Source organism: Antechinus flavipes, chromosome 1 (genome assembly GCF_016432865.1).
Source record: "Antechinus flavipes isolate AdamAnt ecotype Samford, QLD, Australia chromosome 1, AdamAnt_v2, whole genome shotgun sequence".
In the NCBI taxonomy this organism is placed as follows: Eukaryota; Metazoa; Chordata; class Mammalia; order Dasyuromorphia; family Dasyuridae; genus Antechinus; species Antechinus flavipes.
Genome location: NC_067398.1, coordinates 417010487 through 417034865, shown reverse-complemented (window position 1 = coordinate 417034865; position 24379 = coordinate 417010487).

Sequence of the window (24379 nt, the reverse complement as noted above, 5' to 3'; positions counted from 1 at the left end):
ATTTATCATTTTCTTTTCCTGCCTTTCTTTTCTCCCTTACCAAGTAAACATTTTGGCATGAATTATATGTATGCAATTATGTAAAATAAATTTATTTATTAATCATATTGTAAAAGAAGCAGTTCAAAAGGAAAAAAAAAGATTTTTAAAAGTGTATATGGTATGATTCAATCAGCTTTCAGACTCTGTTCTTTCTCTGGGTGTGAATAGAATTTTCCATCTTGGGTCCTTTATATGTTTTAAATTATTGTATTGCTGAGAAAAGAAGTTATTCATAGTTGATAATTGTAGTACATGCTGCTACTTGTGCAATGTTCTTTTGTTTCTGCTTGCTTCACTTTGCATCAGGTAATTTAAATCTTTCCAGGTTTTTTCTGAAAGTATATTGCCCATCATTTCTTATAACATAATAATATTTATTGCATTCATATTCCAGAATTTATTCAAGTGCCTCTTGTTTTTTTTTTTTTTTTTTTTAACAAAAGCTAATTCCTCTACTGTTCAGGTGATCTTATTCCATTTCTTCTGGTCCAATAGATTCTCACCTTTGTAATCCCTATGCTACCACTTATTTTTAATATTTCTCAGTCTACTGATTCATTTCTTTCTTCAAATATGCCTATGTCTTCCCAGTTGTAGAAAACAAAACAACTTATTTTCTTCCATCTCTTAGGACTGTCTATATCTCTCTCTGCTTTTTGTAGGCAAATTCTTTGAAAAGACTGTCTACAATAGGTACCTATGCTCTTTCTCCTCTCATTCTCTTCTCAATTCCTTACAAATCAGTTTCCAACTTTATGATTTTACAGAAACTAAAGTCTTCAATTGACTAATCATATTTTAGTTGCCAAACCTTATGACTTACTCTATCTTCTTTCCATGAATTCTCTGAAGCCTTTAACCTTGTTGATCCCTCTCTACTCTCTCCTGTTTTTGTTTGTTTGTTTTGTTTTGGAGAGGGAGTGATTGGAGGATGACAACACCCTCTCTTGGTTTGTGTTTTATTTTATCTGATGAATTGTCCTTTTCTGAATCTTCTTCCAATTCATTCCCTCTAAAGATAGGTGTTCCTCAAGGTTCTGACCTTCTCTGCTAATTCTCTGCTACTTCACTTGTTGATTTTATCATTTACTATGAATTTAATTGCTATCTCTCTATTGATGAATCTCAAAGCAACTTATCCTGCTCTAACCTCTCTGTTTTACCTAAATATTGCATCTACAACTGCATTCCAGACATTTTGAATTAGATATTCAGTAAATATCTTAAATTCAATAGGTCTAGAAATAAAATTCTCTTTCTTCCCAAAATCCTGAGCATTAGGTGCTTACCATCCAGGTGCCTGGAAGATTCTTACTCCTCTGCTTTGGCTACAGTCTTCCATAGCTTTCTTTAAATAATAACTAAGATATGCTTTAGTGAAAGCTTTTCCCAGCTTCTCTTAATCCTTGTTCCTTCCCATGTGAATTACTTCCCATTTATCTTGCACATAACTTGCTCCATATATGTTGGTTTGCATTTTATCTCTTTTATCTATATTAGATTGTAAACTCCTTTAGAATGAGAACTTTTCTTTGCACCCCCTTTCCCCCCCAGCTCACCATCTTTTTATCTCCAATGTTTAGTACAGTCTCTGGAATATACTAGGTACTCAATAAGTGTTTATTGATTGGTTGGTTTTTTCATTATATATATATATATAACAGGAGGATTGTCTTAGAATGTTTTCTCATATAGGAATCAAGTATTTTGGGAAGTTCTTTTACTTTCTTATTCTTTTTGCTTTGTTATATTTTGTTCTCCCATCTCACTTGAAATACTATTTCAGGTTCCATAGGAAAGGGGAATACCCTTTTAAAACACAAAGATGCTAATGAGAAGGAAAAATAACCTCAATTATTAATATGCCTATGTGCTATTGTGTTTCTGCATTTCTATATTTTTTCATAAAATATATACATTCATTTTCATTCTGCATAATAGAAAATAAAGAACTTTTATATACAAAATTTTAAGAAACAAATACAGGTTTCAAAGTAGAAGGAATATGGTGACATTGAATTTAAAGTCATATTATTTTATTAAAAAAACTGCACAGTATTTAATAATTGATTGAACTTTTTTTTTTAATTTTGAGTTCCAAATTCTTTTCCTTCCTGAGATCCTTTCCTCAGTCACCAATTAAGAGAAGTATGATAGCCATTATACCTGTGAAATTATACAAAAGATTTTCATATTAGCCAAATTGCAATAAAGCATGAAAAAATTTAAAAGTAAGAAATTTTACTTCAACTTGGATTAATAGTTTATCAGTTCTTTTTCTGGAAGCGGATTGCAATTTTCATCATGTGCAATGCCAAAGAAACTGAGCAAGACAGAGGTTAGAGACCAATTCAATAGTTTATTAAATGGAGAGAGATACTGGGACCAGATGGATCTTGGTCCCAGGGCTGGACGAGACTATCATCTCAAAGAGTCCAACGCTGAGTACTGGGACAGCAAGCCTTTCTATAGGATAACAATAACAGTGACATAATGGGGGAGGTATCTAAGTGGGGATAACCTAATAGTGGGGGAGGCCTCTAGGATGACACAATGGAGGGAGGTTACTGATAGTCTAATGATATCTAAAATGGATAAACCTTTATCCTATCAAATGTTAAAAAGAAATGTCTATAACCTAAGATATAAAACCTTCATCTCATCAACCATTTAAGAGGGAATGATTATAGCCTGGGATTTGGGGCAGAGCAATTAAGGTAGACCTTTATCTAATCAAACATTAAGAGGGAAAGGTTATAACCTGAAGCAGAATAACTAAATAGGACAATTGGAGAAACTGGATCACGACATTAAAAGGGAACTTTGGCACAACAATGATTCCTTTTGAATCATCTTGAATCATTGTAATAATGAGAGTAGTTAAGTTTTTCACAGTTATTAATTAAGATAATATTGCTGTTACTGTGGACATTATTCTCCAGGTTAAGCTCATTTACCTCAGCATTAGTTCATGTCTTTCCAGGTTTTTCTGAAATCTGCCTGCTCCTCATTTCTTGTAGTATAATATTTGTCCATTACAAACACATACCACAACTTGTCCAACTATTTTCCAATTGGTGGACATCCCCTACATTCCAAATATTTTTGCCACCACATAAAAAGCTATAAATGTCTTTGTACAGATAAGTTCTTTCTTTCTTTGATCTTTTTAGGATACAAACCTAGAAGTGGTATTGCTGGGCTCAAGGTGACTCGCTGTCACCTTATAGCCCTTTCTGAATAGCTTAAATTTATTCTCCAGAAGTTTGGCCCAATTCACAATTTCACCACCAGTTCATTGGTCTATCTATTTTTCCACATTTTTTTCCAAGCATCTGTCATTTCTGACAATTTAGAGGTAGTACCTCAAATTTGTTTTATTTTGTTCTAATAAATAGTGGTTTAAAACATGTTTGCTTTTTTTTTTTTCATGACTATAGATTTCTTTGATTTACTCTTCTGAAAATTGCTCCACTATAAAACAGTTACAGGTTTTGACCACTTATCAACTGGGGAATGGGCATTTTGTTTTTTGTGTGTAAATTTGATTCAGTTCCTACATATTTGAGAAATTAGGCTTTTATTAGAGAAACTGCTTATACACATTTTTACATTACTACATGGGAATTTTTAGCAAAATCTAGCATGTAGTTTTTCTGTTTATCCCTTTTAATTAATTTATTTTTGTTTTTTCTTTTTTCTAAAATCATGATTACTCCAAATTGTTTTTTTGTTGTTGCTGTTGTTGTTTTTGTACACCTGAAATATATTAGAGTCTCTGCAGACCTTTATTTTTAGCTGATAATTTATTTTCCAGAATCACATGTAAAAAATGTATAATCTCTTATCACAAAATTTCACTCAAGGAATTATTTAAAAGTAGATTGAAGGAAGTAGAGCAGAGCAAAGATGGCAGAGAGAAGCCAGGGAATTGCCTGGGATCTCTCTCTTTCTTTCAGAAACAACATTAAATCAGACCTCAAAAAAAAACTCTGAAAAATAAGAATACAGAAAACAAGGGAGAAACAATTTCCCAGCCCAAGACAACTTAAAAGAACTTTAGGAAATGTCTGCCTCAATTTAGCAAAAATGTTACACAAATCCAGGGAAGATAGCATAGAATACCCAATCACAGCACAGATGAGCAACTAAGGCTCTACTATCCAAGCTTAGATCAATGGCACAGCAGAACAAGTACAGGAATCAACTGTGAGCTTCCAGCCCTAGCACAACTGAAAAGCTGCCACCCTTGAATCCAGGGCACAAAAAATATGACTAACCCATACTATCCTAGTGCAGCAAACAAGCTTGGAAATTGACAGAATATCCATCAGTTGTGAAATGGCTGAACAGGTCGTGATACATGAATAAAATAAAAGATGCTATAGTGTTCTAGCACTATAATGAAAAGCAGCAAGGCTTCAGATAAATCTGGAAAGACTTAGAGGAACTGATGTTGAGTGAAGTGAGCAGAACCAGGAGAACATTGTATAGGGGAACCATAACACTGCAATGATTAGCTATCAATGATTTAGCTCTTCTCAGCCATGAAATGATCCAAGAAAATTTCAAAAGTCAAGGTGGGAAATTCTATCCACTTCCAGAAAAAGAACTATGAGTCTGAATGCAGACTGAAACATATTTTCACTTTTTTTTTAAAGTTTGTTTTCGTGACTTTCCCCTTTTGTTCTGTTTTTTTTATGACCTGATTAATGTGGAAATTATATTTCTATAATTACATCTGTAAAACTCATGTCATATTATCTACCATTTAAAAGAAGGTGAAAGGAAAGGAGGACTTGTGAGAAAAAATGTGGAACTAAAGTGTTATAAAAATGGGTGCTGAAAACTATCTTTACATGTATTTGAAAAAAAAAATTATTATTTTGTAAATTCTCTTTGGTTCTGTTTTTTTCACCTTCATATGTGCTTAATAAAAGTACTTATTACTTTGGGTTGTTGAGAAGCAATGAAAAAAAAAATGAAATAAAACTTTAGTACACCAGGTTCAATATTCTATTTTTTTTACACATTTTTTAATACAAATAGGAAAAAAGTCATAGGGTATTTGAAAAAAAAAATTGCACTTAAAACAATGAAATAGACATTTTAAAAGATCCTACACATTTTGAGCATCTGTAAAATGAAATAAGCAAAACCAAAAGAAAAAATATATGCAGGAAAACAAATTTGTAAAAAAAAAAAAAAAAAAAAAAAAAAAAAAAGCTTTAAAATTGTCTTCAAATTTTTTTCAAATTTCAACACTCTTCCCTCCAAAAAACTTGGATAGATGCAATGTGCAATGATAAATTATGTCTCCTAGTTATCTAGAAAGAAACTTATTAGTCACTTCCTGACAGAAAGCGGTTGAACCGAGACATACAATTTTGTCCTTGGTCACTGTATGATTTTTATTCTTGTTACAGTTTTATTTTTAACAGTGGGAAAACCTTTAAGTCTTTAATCTCAGGAGGGTGGGGTAGTAATAGCGATAGTCGAAAAGATAAGGTCATTGAAACAAGAAAAATAAGACAAAGAAAAGAAAGAAATTCATTTATTTAATATTTTCTCCCTCTATCTCTTCAATTTCTAATTTTTATTTTTGCCCTGAGCAGAGAGATGATATGAATATTTGTCTACATATAGGTAAAGTTCTTTTTTTTTTTTTAATTTTTTTTTTTTTTGGTATTTATGCCCAGTAGTAATGTTGTTAAGTAAAAGAATTACATGAATTTATAACCCTTTGTGTACATATCATCTTTTAATCATTTGTCAATTGGGGAATGGCAGCTTTCCTATTTTCCTGCAGGGTAAGAGATTTCTATATCCCTATTGATTATGTATGTCATTTCCTAGTTGAACCAATTCTGATGAGAGTGAGATTCACTCACTTACCTTCTCATTTCCTTCTTCCCCTTCACTATAAAAACTTTTTCTTGCTTTTTTTTTTTTTTTTATGGCAGATAATTTGTACTAATCCACTTTTTCTTTTACCTTTTTTCCACTGTGTTTCTCTCACCCTTTAATTTCATCTTTTTTTTAATAAAGCTATTATCACTTCATATTCAACTCAACCTGTGACATACATATATATATCACTTTATAACTGCCAAAATAATGAGAAAGTTTTAATGAGCTACAAGCATCCTCCTCCTATGAAGGAATGTAAACAGGTAAACCTTATGAAGTCGCTTATGAAATCAATTTCCTAATTACTTCCTTATACTTTTCCAGAGACTTGTATTGAAATTCAAAATTTCCATTCAGTTTTGGTCTTTTCATCATTAATGTTTGGAAATCTTCTGTTTTATTTAATGACCATCTTTTCCTTCCTATATTTAGTTTTGTTAGGTAGGTGATTCTTGGTTGTAATTCTAGCTCCAGTGCTCTCCAGAGTATAATATTCCAAGGCCTCTAGTACTTTAATGTAGAAGTTGCTAAACCTTGTATTATCATGACTGGCTCCACTGTACTTGGGTTATTTCTTTTTGGATGCTTGCAATATGTTTTCCTTGACCTGGAGATTCTGGAATTTGTCTATAATATTTCTGAAAGTTTTCTTTTTGTAATTACTTTCAGAAAGTGATTGATGGACTTTTTCAATTTCTATTTTACCTTCTAGTTCTAGAACATCACATCAGTTTTCCTTGATAATTTTTTGAAAGATGATGTCTAGGCTCTTTCTTTGATTTTCAGGTAAACCTATAATTTTTAAATTAACTATCCTGGCTCCATTTTCCAGGACAGTTGTTTTTCCAAAGAGATATTTCATCTTTTCTCCCATTTTTCCTTTTTTTATTGTTTTTGCTTTATTGTATCTCAATTTCTCATAAAGTCATTAGCTTTCATTTCCTCAATTCTACTTTTTAATGAATTATTTTCCTCTGTGTACTTTTGTACATCCTTTCCCAATTGGCGAGTTTTGCTTTTTAAGGCATTTTTCTCCTCATTAGCTTTTTGAATTCCCTTTTGCACTACTCTCAAGTCTTTTCCTATTTTTTTTTTCTGTATGTCTCTTATTTTATTTTCAAAATCCCTTTTGAGCTCTTCCATGGCCTGAGCCCCATTCTTATTTTTCTCAGAGGCTTTGTTATCATGTTCTAAGTGTGTGTTTTTATCTTCCTTTTCACCATAATAACTTTCAATAGTCAGGAACTTTTTTTTTTCTTTTTTCTGCTCATTTTTGTAATCTATTACTTGGCTTTTGCCTCTTTGTTAAAGTAGGGCTCTGTTTTCAGAGTAAAGGATGCATTGTCCCAGGCTTCAGGGGGAATTCTTATAGATACCTGAACAAGTACTCTTTTCTGACCTGAAGTTTTTAAGAGTGATTAAGTCACATTGTAGCTGTAAAATCTACTGTGCTAAAGCAATACGTCCTGCTATGCTGATGGTGGAGCTGAAACTTGGGTCTGTGTTGTGCTGGTGCATGCTGTGCTGGGATGTAACACCAGACTTTCACCTGGTGAATTCCCTTTAGCTGGAAAACATTCTACTCTTCTTTTTTGGGTGTTCTGATGCTCTAAAATTTGTTTAGAGTTATTATTTAAAGGAATTTGGAGTGGTTTGTGGGAGAGGTTGGGCAAGTTTCTTCTTTTACTACACCCTCTAAAAAAGAAAGAAATGCAGAAAGACACATGGACAAGCACAATTTTTCCCCCCTGAGGCAGTTGGGGTTAAGTGACTTGCCCAGGATCACACAGCTAGGAAGTGTTAAGTGTGTGAGATCAGATTTGAACTCAGGGCAGGTACTCTATGCACTGCACCAACTAGCTGCCCCAAGCACAACTGTTTTTAAACTAATTCATGGAATTCAACACATCCATTTTAAATGCAAAATATTTACTTTTTTATATACATTGTGCTGTTTTTTTAATCTAAGATTTTTTTAAAGAGATGTTTTAATTCCCTTTCTCCCCCCCTCCAAAAAAAAAATTTCTCCCACATTTATGGATTGAATTGAATTGATCTTATCTGCTTAAAAATACACCTAATGTAGGAACTGAGCACTTCTGGCATTGTAAATTGTTTTTCCACAATTCTAAATGGCTAATTGGGATTTGATTTATGCCTTGTTTTTCCCAATGTTTTCAACATTTATATTATTTACTCCTTTTGACATTCTTGATTAATTTGCCTCCTTGTGGTTCCTTATTTAAGACATTCTATTTCTTTGTTCTGAGCATTTCCACTACCTGTCCCCTATGCCTATAATATAGTCTTTTGCCTATTTCCAAATTCTGGATTCCTCCAAGACACTTTTGCTGGCATACCTTAATTTTAGTGGTTATCTGAGACTGATCCAATTTATCTAATAGTAAATATTTAATAAATATGTATTAACTGCCTAGTACCTGACCTGCTAAGTACTTAAGATACAGAAAGGTCTGGAGTGAGGGAAGTTGGGGGTAAGGGAGAAAAATATAGTTCCTGTCTTCAAGGGGCCCACAGTCTAATGGGAGAAACAACAAATACATTTATAAACAAGCTGTCTACAGGATAAATAGGAAATCATCATTAAAAACAGAAAGGCACTAGAATTGAGAAGTAAAGAAAGGCTTAAAAGAAAGCCCAGGAAGCCAGTTGAGAGAGATAAAAAGGGATAGTTTCTGTGTATAGGGGACAGCTAGAGAAAATACATAGGGCAGAGAGATAGAATACCTTGTTTCTGAAACAACAAGGAGGCTTATCTGCCCATGCTGTGTATTAATATCTTGGGACAAAATACGTTCCATGAAAGAGTTAAGTTTTTAACTGTAGCTTTTTTAGTTAGAAAACAAACTTAATCATGGTATTACATTATTACAAAATTAGAGCAATTATTCTAGAAGTGGTATGAAGGGTGGATTACAGATAGGATAAACAAGAAGCAAGAAAGAAAGAAGCTGTGGCTATTATAATAACCAGATTTCAAACTTTACTTTTATATTTCACAAAGTTAAGAATCTTCTCTCAAAAACAACATAAATCAAAACTTAATAATTGGAGAAAATCAAGCTTGAAAAAAAATGTTTGCTTATTCTAAATCCTATAATTTAGATTATAGGTCAATTAATTAATATACTGATATACAAATAAAATAATTTTTAGGATCCATTATATGCATTCCTCTATCTTTTTTTTTTCTTTTTGCTGAGGCAATTGGTATTAAGTGACTTGCCCAGGGTCACATAGCTAGGAAATATTAAATGTCAAGGACTGGATTTGAATTCAGGTCCTCCTGAATTTTTCTCCCTCTATTCCTACCTCTTCTCTCCCTTAGACAGCAAGTAATCCAATATAAGTTAAACATGAGCAATTCTTCTAAACAGATTTCCACATTTATCATGCTGCACAAGAAAAATCAAACCAAAAGGGAAATGAATGAAAAAGAGAATAATAACAATAAAAAAGTTTAAAATATTCTGTTGTGATCTACATTCAGTCTCCATAATCTTCTCTCTGGGTATAGATGGCTCTTTCCATTACAAGTCTATCAGAATTGGCCTGAATCATCTCATTATTGAAATGAATCAAGTCCATCTCACTTGATCATCATATAATCTTGTAGTTCTGTGTATAATGATCTTCTTGTTTTACTCATTTCATTTAGCATCAGTTCATGTAAGTCTCTCTAAAATCAACCTGCTGATCATTTCTTACAGATCAATACTATTCCATTTTATTCATATACCTTAACTGATTCAGCCACTCCCCACTTGATGGATATCAATCAGTTTCAGTTCCTTGCCATTGCAAAAAGGGCTGATACAAATGTTTTTGTGCATATGGGTTCTTTTTGTTTTTTATATCTCTTTAGGATATGGACCTAATACTCTTTCATGATTCTTAGCTGGACATATTCTATATTATCTTCAGCTAGGAAAGGATGGAGAGGAGATTTAGCAAAAAAAGATGAAAGAGAAGAAAAATAAAGAGAAGGCCTATCAAGAAGATTTAGAGGGCTTGATAATTTCAAGTAGAGACAGAGCTTAAATTTAAGGATGGAAAGTTTAGAAGACCTTGAGAAGCTGAAATGAGAGAAGGAAGAGAAAGATTCGAGTAGAAGCCAATATGTACAACTGAAGATATAGAAAAATCAGAATGGAAAGTATTAGATACTAGGAGAAGGAAAAGAATTAGAATGGCCTAACCTAAGTAAAGAAGAAGAAAGAATTTAGCTGACAGTTTCAAACAGAAAGAAGAGAAAAGTACAAGAGGAAAATAATTAATAAGAGGAAGTAACTAAAGTTAAATTGATAAAGCAAAGCAAGAGATTAGTAAAAAACTGGAAGAGGAAAATTCAAAATATCAACCAGTTTCAAATTACAGCAAGATTATAAGCAACCAAATAAAAACATGAGTACTACAATTAGAGAATTGAAAACTTTCTCTGCAGAAAGTAGTTTATATAGTATATACTATATGTGGTATATTATACATATCATATGCTATATGATATGTATTATATACCACATATAGTATATACTATATATTTTATATAGTTGTTCTATAAGTTTCAAGACAAACTACTTGTTAGAAAATCAAAGGACTGGGAATAATACTTTAAAGATATAACTAAAGTATGTGTGAAGTATAGGGGCGAGAATGTTGAAGGAGGATTAATATTTCTGCTATAAAATACTTTCTAAACCCCTTCCAGGGTTGTTTGTCCACTTTTGGTGTGCACCTCATCCTTACCTATGGTTAGTATTATGGGCCAGAACTCTGAACTTCTCACAAAGTACTAAATGGAATTTATGAGACAATGGTTATCTAGTTTAACATGGTTCAGTATGATTGAGTTAATCTTACAACAAATGATGGTTTCCTAGTGTTATAATGATTGGTTTATACTCAGTGTGGAACATATAAGCAGGGACTGAGAGCTACAGAAGACAAGTTCACTAAGAGCTCTTAGAACCAAGGAGAAAGAAATTCATTTCACCTTCAGTCAGGTTCTTGGTGGCTAGCCTGGCCTCCTGCACTTCCCCCACTAAGACCAAGGACAGACTGAAAGGCTCTGCCAGAAACCATGTCCTTGGAAACAAAGAGCTAATGTGATTAAATTCCTGAGACAAGATTATGTGTGTCCCAGGAAATTGGCCCTACCCGCCCAGGAACTAGATAACGAGTATGCCCCAGGATGTCAGCCACACCTATGGTCTGACATTCTTTACATTGCAACCCCCCACCCAGAAATCGTATAAAACTAGACCCTCTTCATTCAATAAAGAGAGACTTTGCTCCACCTCAGCTCGTCTCCCTCCTCATTTCTAACCCCATTCCTTTTCAGGCTTAGCCTTACAGGCAAATGTCCGCCTCAGGACCCACACTTTGATGAACTGCTGGACGGGTCAAGGCTCTCCAGAAAGCTGCCCAGCATCAGACAAGGTGATTACTAAACTAAAAGGAAAGCTGCTCCAAAGACCCAAGAAAACCAAACCAGAGAACATTACAGTTAGAATAAACAATAGCATGCTTACTATCTATACTCTGGTAAAACCATCGTGGCAAATAGGCTAAAGCAGGTTGAGGTAACTAAAGACCTTCAAATTCTTTGAATTAGGAGGATATCTACTTGAACTATGTGAAGACTTCCCTGGATAGAATAAGCAGATAAGAATAATTTACTTTAACAGCCATGAAGAAAACTAAAGTGGGTATTCTTGGTCAGACTTCAAAGATGGTTACCTCTTGCATCTTGGACAATCACCAGTCATCCTAACTTTTTTTTCTTACAGCTTGGCTTCAACGACTCTGCAAAAGAAAGTTAGGCTGACAACTTTGTGCCATTTAAATACAGTTCATGCAAAGGTCAAGACATTTTCTTCCTCTTTGAAAATGAAGGACAAACAATATATGTGATTTTTATTTCTGTCTTGGACACTATTACCTATGTTTAAATTTTTAGAATAAAATTAAAGGGGTATGCAAAACAACTCCTTAATTTACAGGAAAAATGAAATATTGCTAAAAAAAAGATTTAAATTTTTTAAAAGTTTTAAAATATCTGGGGGTGAAGATGAATTCTAGCACTGTATCAATGGATTGAAGGATAAGAGAAAAGGAAAAAGAAATCACAGATCATTTAGAAATAAGTGACCAATATAAAATTTTTCTCAAAGAGAAAGTAGGTCAATCCTCTTTAAACTTAATGTTAAATCACTAATTACTAATGTAGGCTCTGATCATTTAATCATTTCTTTTTATTATTATTGTATTATTATTAGTGAGGCAATTGGGGTTAATTGACTTGCCTGTGATCACTGACTAGTAAGTGTTAAATGTCTAAGGCCAACTTTGAACTTAGGTTGTCCTGACTCCACAGCCAGTGCCATATCTACTATGCATTTTAGCTGCCTCTTATTTAACTATTTCTTAACACACTAGACAGTCTTAACACCTAATCCATGTTAAAGGCATCTTATATGAATTGCAAAATCAAGATAAATGATGTCTATAGTATTTCCTAATGTGTGAATTTTATAAGTATTTCATATAAAGGAATAAGTTTGGAATGGAATCACCTTTTTTTTTTCCTTTTAATGTTTTTTTTTTTTTTAATCTATAAGGTCATGAACCATGCTTTTCATATGAAGTTCTATATCCTACATGCATATGCACAACCAGGATTTGATATTAGTTTCACTTACTTCTTGAAATTAGACCCCATGCTCTTCCCTTTTGAGGAATTTGAAATAATAAAGTTATCTATTTATCAATATTATTTGTGATAAGTCCCTAACACATATATATATATATAAGCTTCACAAAAACTTTCGGTCATCATGAAACTTCAATTCAGAGCTCCATAGAAAGAAAGCACAAATATAGCTTAAATTAATTAAAAGATACTGGGAATACACAATTCTTAATCAAACTTCCTTTGCCTCTAGTCACAATTAAAAAAAAAAAGACTATACAAAAATATTTTTAATTGATCATTTCTTGATCTACTCTAAGGTCTTTTCTAAGAGCAAGAAAAGGATGTAGACAACATAAGGTATCTTGGTATGCTGGATAGGGAGACAGTATCAAGGAAAGAAAAAAAAAATATATATGTATATAATATGTAAAATGATAAGTAGGATGGGATAATGAAATAAAACTTCTCTTCCTTTGTCAGTTTGTCTAACAATGTCCCTAAGTAGTTTCAGTGACACTACTGTACTTTGAAACATGGATGATGAATGATGATTAGACATTCCCTGACAATGATTTCTATCAATAGAAAATGTTGGTTGTGCTTCAATTATATAGAGAATAAGAAGCAGGGTTTGTGAAAAATGGTGTGGATAGTATTAAGGTTATTGCTTTGTAATTAGAGCTTTACAAAGAAATGTATGATTTACATACAACCAGTGAAATTCAGTTGAAAAAGGTGTCCATATATTAATGATATGTCATTTGAAACAGATTGTAATTTGTCAAATAATAAAGATCCAAATCATTTTTTTTACCCATCTATGCAAAGAAAATAAAAACCTAAAGGGAATCTTTGTGGGTGTGAAATCTTATAAAAGCAACCTGACAAAAATGTCATCAGAATTTCCTTCAGGATTAAACCAGCAACTGTTGCATTAGTTCATTTCTTTAAGAACAAAACTACAGAGAAAAGTCCCTATGAATAAGAAGAATGCCATTCCAGAAGTTGAAAGTACAAGGAAAAAAATAGTCAGGCAAAAACTTGTTGGAAAGGAGCTGAAGTGAAAAAAATGACACATAAATTGCCTCAGGGGCCTAGCTACAGAAATAGAAAGGAATGATATTCTAATATTCTATTGGCACTCCATGTGGTTAGACATCCCTGATTTACTGTGAATTTGACCCCATTTTACCTCCCAGTTTTAGGTATATGAAAGTTTGACTATTTAGAGGGAAGGACTCCTATATAGCAGAACAGGAGAGAGCTCACTATTCCGGTGAGCCAAGGTAGTGTTACAGAAAGTTACAAATGTATCCCTGAATGTAATTAAAAACTCATCTGTAATGTACCCCAAAATATTCTCTATTCTCTATTCTAGATACACTACTGAAAAAAAATGCGAAGGAATAATTAGGATTAGTGTATTATTAATTCCTTATACCAATGTGCATGGGAAGCTCTTATATGTCCTCAATATTTTCCCTTTCTTTGCTGAGTTCTAATTGAGAGGCTTATTGACAGGCCAAATTTATGACTTCGGCTAAGTATAATAATTAGAGAAAAAGAAGAACTTTAGTCCCGATGGAGAGGAAAATACTATTAATGATACTTAATGAGTCCTATTTTTCCTCTTTCCAATAAATCTTATCCAAAAGATGAGCACACTCATATTTAAGACTCTTTAGGTATAGGAGGGAGAAAAAGAGATTGACTAAGCATTTTTTAAAATTCTTTTAGATTCATATAGTCAGAGATTTTTTTTTGCTTTGTTTTGTTTTTTAAGTTTATTTATTTATTTTAATATACATTGCTTTATGGATCGTGAAGGAGAGAAAAAGTCAGAACAAAAGGGAAAAAAAACATAGGAGAGGAAAAAAACAGAAAGAAGTGAACATAGCATGTGTTATTTGCATCCAATCTTCTTAGTTCTTTTTCTGGATGCATTTGGAATGATTATTATTTGGAACTGAAATGAAGACTGCCTCCAGAAACCTCCCCAAGAAACCTACTCCCAGAGAGAACCATCCTGTATTATAAAAAAAGAAGAGAACACTACATTCCCCCACATCCCCTCCAACATTTATCAAGGTCCTTTCTAGTCATTTTAGTCAATCTGAGAGGTCTGAGCTAGATCCTCAGAGTTGTTTAAATCTTATTTCTCTATTTAATAGTAATTTAGAACATTTTTTTCAGATGACTATAGATGTCTTTAATTTTATAATCTGAAAATTGTCTGTTCATATCCTTTGACCATTTTTCAATTGAGGAATGACTAGTATTCTTATAAAATTGATATAGTTCTTTATATATTATAGAAATGAGACCTTTTACAGAAATACTGGCTGTAAAGATTTTTTCCCAGCTTTGTACTTCTCTTTTAATTTTGTTTCTCTTGGTTTTGTTTGTGCAAAAACTTTTTAGTTTAATGTTATTAAAGTTGTCCTTTTTGCCATTCATGATGCTATCTAATTCTTCTTTGGTCATAAATTCCTCATGTCTCCAAGGATCTGATAGGTAAATTATCTCTTGCTCTCCTAATTTGTTAATGTATCACTCTTTAAGCCAAATCATGTACTCATTTTGACCTTATTGTGGTATGAGGTATGAGATATAGATGTATGTCAAGTTTCTGACATTATTTAATAACTTTTGCCAATAACTTCTGCGAAATACTGTTTTCTTATTCCAAAAGTTGGAGTTTGGAGGTTTATCAAATTCTGTATTACTATAGTCATCAATTATTGTGTTATGCATATCTAACCAATTCCATTAATCCACCATTCAATTTCTTAGCCAGGACTAAATGGTTTTGATGATTGCACCTTTAAAATATAGTTTTAGGACTGGTACTGCTAAGCAATTATCCTTTCTATTTTTTTCTCATTAATTCTCTTGATTTACTTGACTTTTTGTTCTTCCAGATAAATTGTTATTGTTTTTTCCTAGTTCTATAAAATAATTTTATGGCAGTTTGATTGGTATGTCACTGAACAGATCGAATATTATCAGTTTTAGAATTGGGAAGGTCGTGTAATGTGATACAATTTATTTACATATGACTAGACAGACTCAAAATAATATGCAAGTCATTGCATAAGAAGCAGAATTGATATTCACCAAATCTACTGATTTTAACTTTAGCACTATTTCTATAATACTTGTAAACTCTAGGCACTTAATGACAATTTGGAGAAGGGAGGTAAGAGCAAATGGAGGATAGAAAATGAAGAAATAAAAGAATGAAGGAGTGAAAAGAGCAAAAGAAGAAGGGGAGGGGAAAAAGAAGGGAGAAAGAAAATAAAAAGGAAAGAGAATGACAGATTAAAGCAAGAAAAAATATTTAAAGAAGGAATGTTGAAGGAAGGAATGGAAGCAGGGGAAGAAATAAGGGAGGAAGAAGTGATGAAGAGAAGGAAGGAGGAGAAGAATAGAAAAATATAAAAATCATAAAGAACATGAACAAATGTCAGTTCAAGGAAAATATATCCATGTATTGGAATTATAGCAGATAATGTGAGCCTTGAATATAATACAAATGCTTCATTTGCATATTTTAATGCTCAAAACTGTAGTCAGTATGTAGTGATTAACTAGTTTGTGATTTATCCTGACTAGGATTTTTATGGTGAACATTAATCTAACCATTTCCATACAGTATTAATGAATTACATTCCTTTTTCTTTAAAGGAATGACATATTTCAAATTGTAGACGGTAGTTGTAGTTCCATTTTTTAGAGAAATATTCCAATATTGCAAGAAATACATAAATACATGTTATCATCAACATCCAAAAAATGGACCGATCTAATTATTAATTCATAAAACAAAACAAAAATACAAAAACAAAAATTAGTGAATTGAAATAATCAATTTTGAGAGCCACAATTACATATAAATAAATCAAAGGAATATATAAGATTATTAGGGAAACATTAACATATAGGCTCACTTTGACTTTCAATAAACTGTGTCCCATCCAAAGTTGTAGAGTAATTAAAGTCTTTTTATACTTCTCATTGTCATGGAATTTTTTGGTAATTTTGAAAAATGTACTGCATTTTGTCAAAAATGTGAGATAACAGATTGTTCATTTTAATGTATTCTGAGATTGATTTTGGTGTACCTCATTACTTTGACCTTTTCAGACCTCTGAATTTTGATAGACTAGATGGTTCCCTACTCTTTTGCAGAATAAAACTCCTGTGGGGAAGGGTTACTAATACCATTCATTAAAAATTTGGAATACTAAAAAGGTCAAAGTACACAACTAAATTCATAAGAATGTATTTTTAGGATGTAAATTTACTAGCATATTTCATACCCTAATTTATAATAAGAATGTACTTCACTGATTTTTGTAAGTTTTATGAAGGAAAAAAAAAAAAGCAGGATTATAATCTTTAGGCCTTTAATCTGTATGGTAGCAGTTGTTGGGGGCTCCCAGGTCACCTTGCTTCCTTCCTCAATGAATTCAAACCCTGGCTTACATTATTCTCTTCTCCCCAACTCCTGCCTCATATTAAGAGGCTTTTACACACATATTGACTATTCAAGGAACATCTGAACCATTCGACTCCTCAACCTTCTCTATTACCACAAACTACTCCACTTCACTTCAGTCATATACGAAAACAGTTCATACTCCCAATCTTACAATCACCTACAAAAGTACCATTTCAATGTTCAACAATTCTGAACTTCCCTAATCTTGCCTTGGTCTATTTGCTTTTTCTCTCCCACCCTCCTCTCTCTCTTTCTCTCTCTCTCTCTCTGTTTCTCTCTTTCTCTCTCTGTCTCTCTCTTTCTCTCCCCTAGCTACCTACTCCTACCTTCTCTCTTTTCCTCTCTTCCATAACTCTAATCTTTATCCTCTCAGTTGTCTTCAAACTTTTAATACCTCATTTCTCTCCCATGTTATGTACTCTATATTATCCACTTGCTTTTTTTTTGATCTTGAACCTTTGGGGAACCAATTCAAGTCCATACAGATCTCCTCTCTTTAATCCCTATACCCTAATCATATTGTTGAATATACCCAGACAAGGCTCACACTTGAATCACTTCCACTCTTTTGTTTCTTTTTTTAATATTAAAGCCTTTATTTAATAGGAAGTAACTTATTACTGATGGGGAAGTCATTCCTAGTTATAGTCAGGCCACTAACTATTTAAAGATGAAAATTAATATTAAAGTAAAGTAATATTAAAACAATTAGAAAAATATCAATTACTCATGGGTAGACAATTGTGACTTTATTTGTATGAGAAATATTTGGTAATTGTGTTCATATAGTTCCTGGGTCTGTCTTGGCAGGTAAAGACCCAAATATTTTATTTTGTTTATGTTATTTTAAAGGAAATTTCTCCTTCTATCTCTTGCTTCTGGACTTTGTCAGTAATATATAGAAATGCTGATGATTTATGTGGGTTTATTTTATATCCTGAAATTTTGCCACTTCCACCATTTTCTACTTTTGTTTTTAAACACCACTGCTAAATAAAGTTGGAGAAAATCACAAAACTATCTTAATCGATTCCACTACAAATTAATATTAGCCAATATCAACTGGGCTCTTATTGTTCTTAGGCAATCTTGCTCTGCCTCCCTGCCTCCTTTTTTTTTTTTTTTTAAATCTATTCACTATCCTATTCTCCATAGTACATCTTCCAAATCTCTTCAAACATATTATGGCTCTTCCTCTGCCCATCCTCTAAGTGAATAATTTTGCCTCATATCTTATAGGAATATGAAAAATTAAGCAATTGTCTGTCTATTCCCTTCTTTCTCCTCCTCTTCATTTCCTATCACTCAAGTATCCTTTTCTACTTTCTCCTTTCACTTCTATTTTATGTGATGAAATGACTTTATTCTTGAACAAGCCTAAGCACACTACCTGTTCATTCAATGCCTTTCTATCTCATCTACTCAAATAGATTGCCCCCTCTGTCATGCCAATTCTTTTACTTATTTTTAACCTTTCCTACTCTCCGTGCTCATTTTCTACATATTCATGTCTCTCCATCCTAGGGAAAAACAAAACAAAATAACTTTTAAGTCATTCCATTTCCATTAAACATTGTTCTTTATATCTTCTGTACAGTGAAGCTAAATTTCTCAAAAAGGCTGCTTACAATAGATATGTTCATTTTTTCTCTTCTCACTGTTTCTTTCAACCTTATAACCTGTTTTCTGCATTTATCTATCCACCAAAATGCTTTCTCCAAAGTTACAAATTATCTAAACTATCCTTAGACACATACTAGCTATGTGGCCCTGGGCAACTCAGTTCCTCATCTGCAAAATGATGTGGAAAGGGGAATCCAAACCTCTTCAGGGAAGAAAATGAAAAAAAAAAAAAGTAGTGAAGAGACTAAGAAGATTGAAAAGGCTGAACAACAATTGTTGCCAAATCCGATGACCATTCCTTACTCTCACTTTCCTTACCCTCTCTTCAGCCTTTGACAATAATCCATTTTTGTTTCTTTCTACTCTGTAGTCTCTCGTTTTTCAGGACACTACTCTCCTTGTTTTCTTTTTGCCAATCTGACTTCTTCTCTGTCTCCTTTTTTGGATCATTCCCCATATCACACCAAATCATAGATTTCCCCGAGGATTCTGTCCTAGATATTCTTCTCTGTTCCTTCTATACTGCCTCATTTGTTAATCTCATAAACTCCCATGGTTTTAACTATTATTTCTATCTTTACTGCTCCACACTTTCAGCTGATCTTTGAATCTTCAAAAATCTTTCAGACATCTCAATTTGGATGCCCAGTAGATATCTTAAACTCAGTATGTCTAAAACAAATACATTATCTTTCCCCCTAAATCCTCTCCACTTCTGATCTTTCCTATTATTGTAGTGGCCAACAGCATGGTCTCATTCCCTCAGATTTGCATTCTAGGATTTATCTTGAATTCATCACTCTTTCATCTCACTATTTTTCACACCTCCCTTCTCCATTTATAAGCTGTTGTCAAGATTTCACCTTTGCAACATATCTTAAATACATTGACTTTATTCTTCCACTGTCAGTACTCTAGTGCTAGTCCTCATCATCTCTCATCTTGATTAATGTAATTGCTTGCTGGTGGAATCCTCTCTCTCATGTCTACCCATTCTGATCAATCATTAAAGTGACTTTTCAAAAGAACAAGTCTAAGCATGTGCTTTTCCATTTTAATTATTTCTTATTCATTTTGTTTTGAGCTTGCTTTGTATATATGGGCTTACATGTTACCTATTAGATTAGATTTTTACCTTCTTGAGAACTGGGATGATTTACCTTTTGCTTCATTTTTTTATCTAGCACAGTGGCACATAGTAAACAATTAACAAATATTTATTGGAGGAATGAATGAATAAGGTGGAGGAGACCTATGGAATATTACAAAGCATACTATCTACATGTTTGGTGGCCAAAGAAATTCATTAGAGTTTTCTTTCACATTATACCACTACCTATTATCTATACAAAAGAGGAACTCAAATAGTCATGATATTTTGTGGCTAATAAATAATCAATAATATATTATTTGGGCCAGTTAGGTGGTGCAGTAAATAGAATATCAGAACTGGAGTCAGGAAGACCTGAGTTCAAATCAGATTTAGATACTTACTAGGAGTGTGTCCTTGGACAAATCATTTAAATTTGGTTGTCTCAGTTTCCTTATATATAAAATGAGCTAGGGAAGGAAATGGCAGAAGAGTTAGGATCAGGTTCAAGCTTTTCTATTGCAAAATCTGGCTTAAATTACTTCTGATGGATGCCTCTCTATTGTCTTTTCCTTCTCTTATCAAGTCTCCATTTAGTCACAAAAAGTGATTAACATTTCTAGGATTCAGTTTTCTCACTTTAAAATGACAATAGCATTCTTGTGAAATTATTGATATTTAAATCTTATTGTATAGAAATTATTCTTTGAAAAATATTTAAAATCTTGTTATAATGAGAAGTAGCAATGCAAAATGAAAGTAAAGATGAGATGTCATTGGTTCATCTTATTTTAAAATAACTTTTTGTATTAATATTATTATATTTTAAAATTAAAAGTGAAGAATTAATGGAAAAGCTATTTTTATTCCTGTAGCCCCTTGCAATTACATAATTATTTCTATCCATTTAATATAATTGTGGTTTACTTCTAGCATTAATTACTATAATTAATTAGTTATTAATTGGCCATGATTTTTGCCTGAAATAATGCTGAGATTTGCATCATTTATCTTCATTGGACATAATCTTGTTATTCTTAAATATTTTCAATCTTAAATAATACTTAAAATGGAATCATTATATATTAAAATCTTAAAATAATTGAAAGCTGCAGTGACACTCTAAGATTAATAAATAATCATTATAAGGATAAGTTTACACTTTTGTGGAATATTTTACAAGGTAAAGTCAAAGAGAGAAGTAACCTTTATTTAAATGGAAATTCACCTGGGTAATTAATACTAACTCCAGGAAGAAAAAGATGAAGGAAACATAGGTCAAATCAGAACAGGAAAATGTAAATTGTATACAAAGAATTGTTCTCTTTAGAAAACTATAGAAAATACTGCTTCAGTGCCTTATAATATGACACATTAAATTGAATCTAATTGTACTTGTCATCTTATGTACCTGTATATGTATTTTGACAAAAGCTTGAACAGTAGGAAGAAGGATATTTCAGTAATTAACAGGAAACTCAGTGGGCTATTTGTTCATGACTACTTTTGCTTTTGTAATACTATATCCCCAACATATCATTTGACCTTAATTCAATCTCCTCCTCAATTACATAAAGATAATATATAACTAGTTCTCTGAGAATCTGGAAAAAAATTTAAAAGGAACAAAATAAACATTCTTTTCCCATATGCAATTTGCAGGACACAAGTTGGCTTTTTAAAAATCTAGTAATCATACTCCTATTTCAGTCAGGAAGAAATTTTCCTCTTCTCTGAGTAAGAGCAGGGAGGTTCTATGAATGACTATTCTTGCTTATATTCTTGCTTAGAGAGTTGTCACATCCACTCAGAATTTTCCACAGAATGTAAATGGCAAATTTGACCCTTGAATCAAGTAAGTTTCTCAAACTAAGTAAATTTCATCCTGACTTTGTCATTTTAATTGTGGACCTTGCAAGCTCTTGAAATAGTGATGTGGGTGGGTGGTGGGTGTGGGTGTATGTTTATGCATATACATAACAATTAGAATATTCACCCTTTATATACTCTCATTAATAATTTGGGAGGAAATGACAGTATTTAATAGTTACCTTTGTTCTTAGGAACTTTTAGTTGAAGAGCTGGCAAATTACAGAGAAGTTTGACAGTTATGGAAGACTTGAATAATTTCACCCAAAGAACTTAAAAGAGCAAAATAGGGAGCTATTAAAGGACTTCATTCTTTATAGGGGCAGCTGGAGGGATAGGACTCTTGCATAGAAAATACTTCTGCCAGTTATCAAAAGTAAAGATAGGAAAGAATATTTCATCTCAAACTTGAAATTTGTGATAAAAATTCTCATGAAACTAGAAAGCAATGGGAAATCCTACTCCTAGGTAGACAAGGACTCTTTTTGTTGTCAAGAGTTGACAGGACCAGTAGTAAATGAAAAGAAACTCTATGGTACTTAATTGCTATATTTCTTATGTCCAAAGAATAGAAACATATTAAATTGTTGAGATTTTCTCTCTCCTTGACAAAGACTATGCCAATGAGAGAGAAGGAAAAAAGGATAACTCAACCAAGAGTGAATTTTTATTTCATCTAGTCAAAATATAACTATGTAGCTGAAAGAAACATATGAGGTGCCCCTGATGGAAATATATAAGAAATGTAGGCAGAGCCCCAGTAGAGAGGAACAGCTAATGATTTTGACAAGGGAAAATAGGAACAGGATATATGGACACCCAAAATTATCATTGGGGAGTGTTTACGGTTTAGTTAAAAGAAAACCGCTCTGGAGTTAATATAAAATTCAAATATATATATCACTAATATTTACCTCCTTTTTGACTGGGGACAAGACAATATCATGAACCTCAGGTTCCTGAGCTGTAAATTAAGACAATTGGACTATATCCAAGTCTTTTTTTGTCTCTAAATCTACGGCCAGTATGGCAGTACTAAAAAGTAGGTACCTTCCATACAAAAAGTAGAGTGAAATTTTGTTTTTGAAAATAATAAATTTAACTTCCACAACATGAGATCAGTGAAAATACATTTGGAATGAGAGGAGTTATTATGAAATGTCAGAATATCTTTTCATTTTACCCATCTAACATTCTGAAATAAAGTCCTGGTTAAATTAAATGTTATTCTCTCAGATTGAATAAATTTTAACCTCCTAATGATAACAGTTGAGCTGATTAACTATGAGGTGAAGCCCAGGATGATAAAACAGGAAGAAATAAAGACTTGGATGTTAAAAGGAAAATAGAAAATGAGTTGAAAAAAGTATGGAGACATGGAATGAGAGAAAGATTTTATAACTAGATTGTAAAATGGACACACCTATACTTGATGGACAATCAAATTGTGTTTGTGACTAGGAAAGAATTAAATTGATGAATTCATGGACTAGAGTATTCAAAGGGCTTTCAGGGAGTATATTGTTTTCCAATATAAAGATTGAAGTTGTGTTGGATATGTTCACATGCTTAGACTTGTTCTTTTTGAAAAAATCACTTTAGTGTTTAAATGTAGAATTTATCCAAATGGGTAGAGACATGAGACAGGGGATTCCACCAACAGGCTATTGCAGTACTCAAGATCAGAGATGATAAGCGTAGCACTAGAGTACTGGCAGTGGAAGAGTAAAGTCAATGTATTTAAGATATGTTGCAAAGGTGAAATCTTGACAACAGCTTAGACATGGAGAAGGGGGATGGTGAAAAATAGTGAGCTGAAAGAGTGATGAATTCAAGATGAATCCTAGCATGCAAATCTGAGGGCTTGAGAACATGTTGTTGACTTTTACAATAATAGGAAATGTCAGAAATGGGGAGGATTTAGAGAGAAAGATAATGTGTTTGTTTTAGACATACTGAATTTAAGATATCTACTGGGCATCCAAATTGAGATGTCTGAAAGATTTTTGAATGTGCAAAGATGAGCTGAAAACTTGGAGCAGTAAGGATAAGAAATGATAATTTTAAAGTCATGAAAGTTTATGAGACCAACAAGTGAAGTAGTACAGAAGGAACAGAGAATATCTAGGACAGAATCCTGAGGGACATCCATGATTTGGTGTGATATGGATAGTAATCCAACAAAGGAGACAGAGAAGTAGTCAGATAGACAAAAAGAAAGCAAGGAGAGTAGTGTCCTGAAAAACTAGAGAGAACATAGTAGAAAGGAACAAAAATGGATGATACTGTCAAAGGCTGAAGAGAAGGCAAGGAAAGTGACAGCTGAGGAATGATCATTGGATTCGGCAACAATTGTTCATTCCTTCCAGTCTTCTTTGGATTTTTCTTGGCAAAGATACAGAAGAGGTTAGGATTCCCTTCTCTACATCATTCTGCTGATGAGGAACTGACTTGCCTAAGGCAACATAGCAAGTAAGTGTCTAAGGATGATTTAGATAATTAATAACTTTGAAGAGAACATTTTGGTGGATAGATAAAAGGAGAAGACAGGTTGTAAGATTGTAATTCTAGGTTTACATAGGTAAGGAACTTCATCATTGGGAAAACTTAAGTCTTGGTTTTTCAT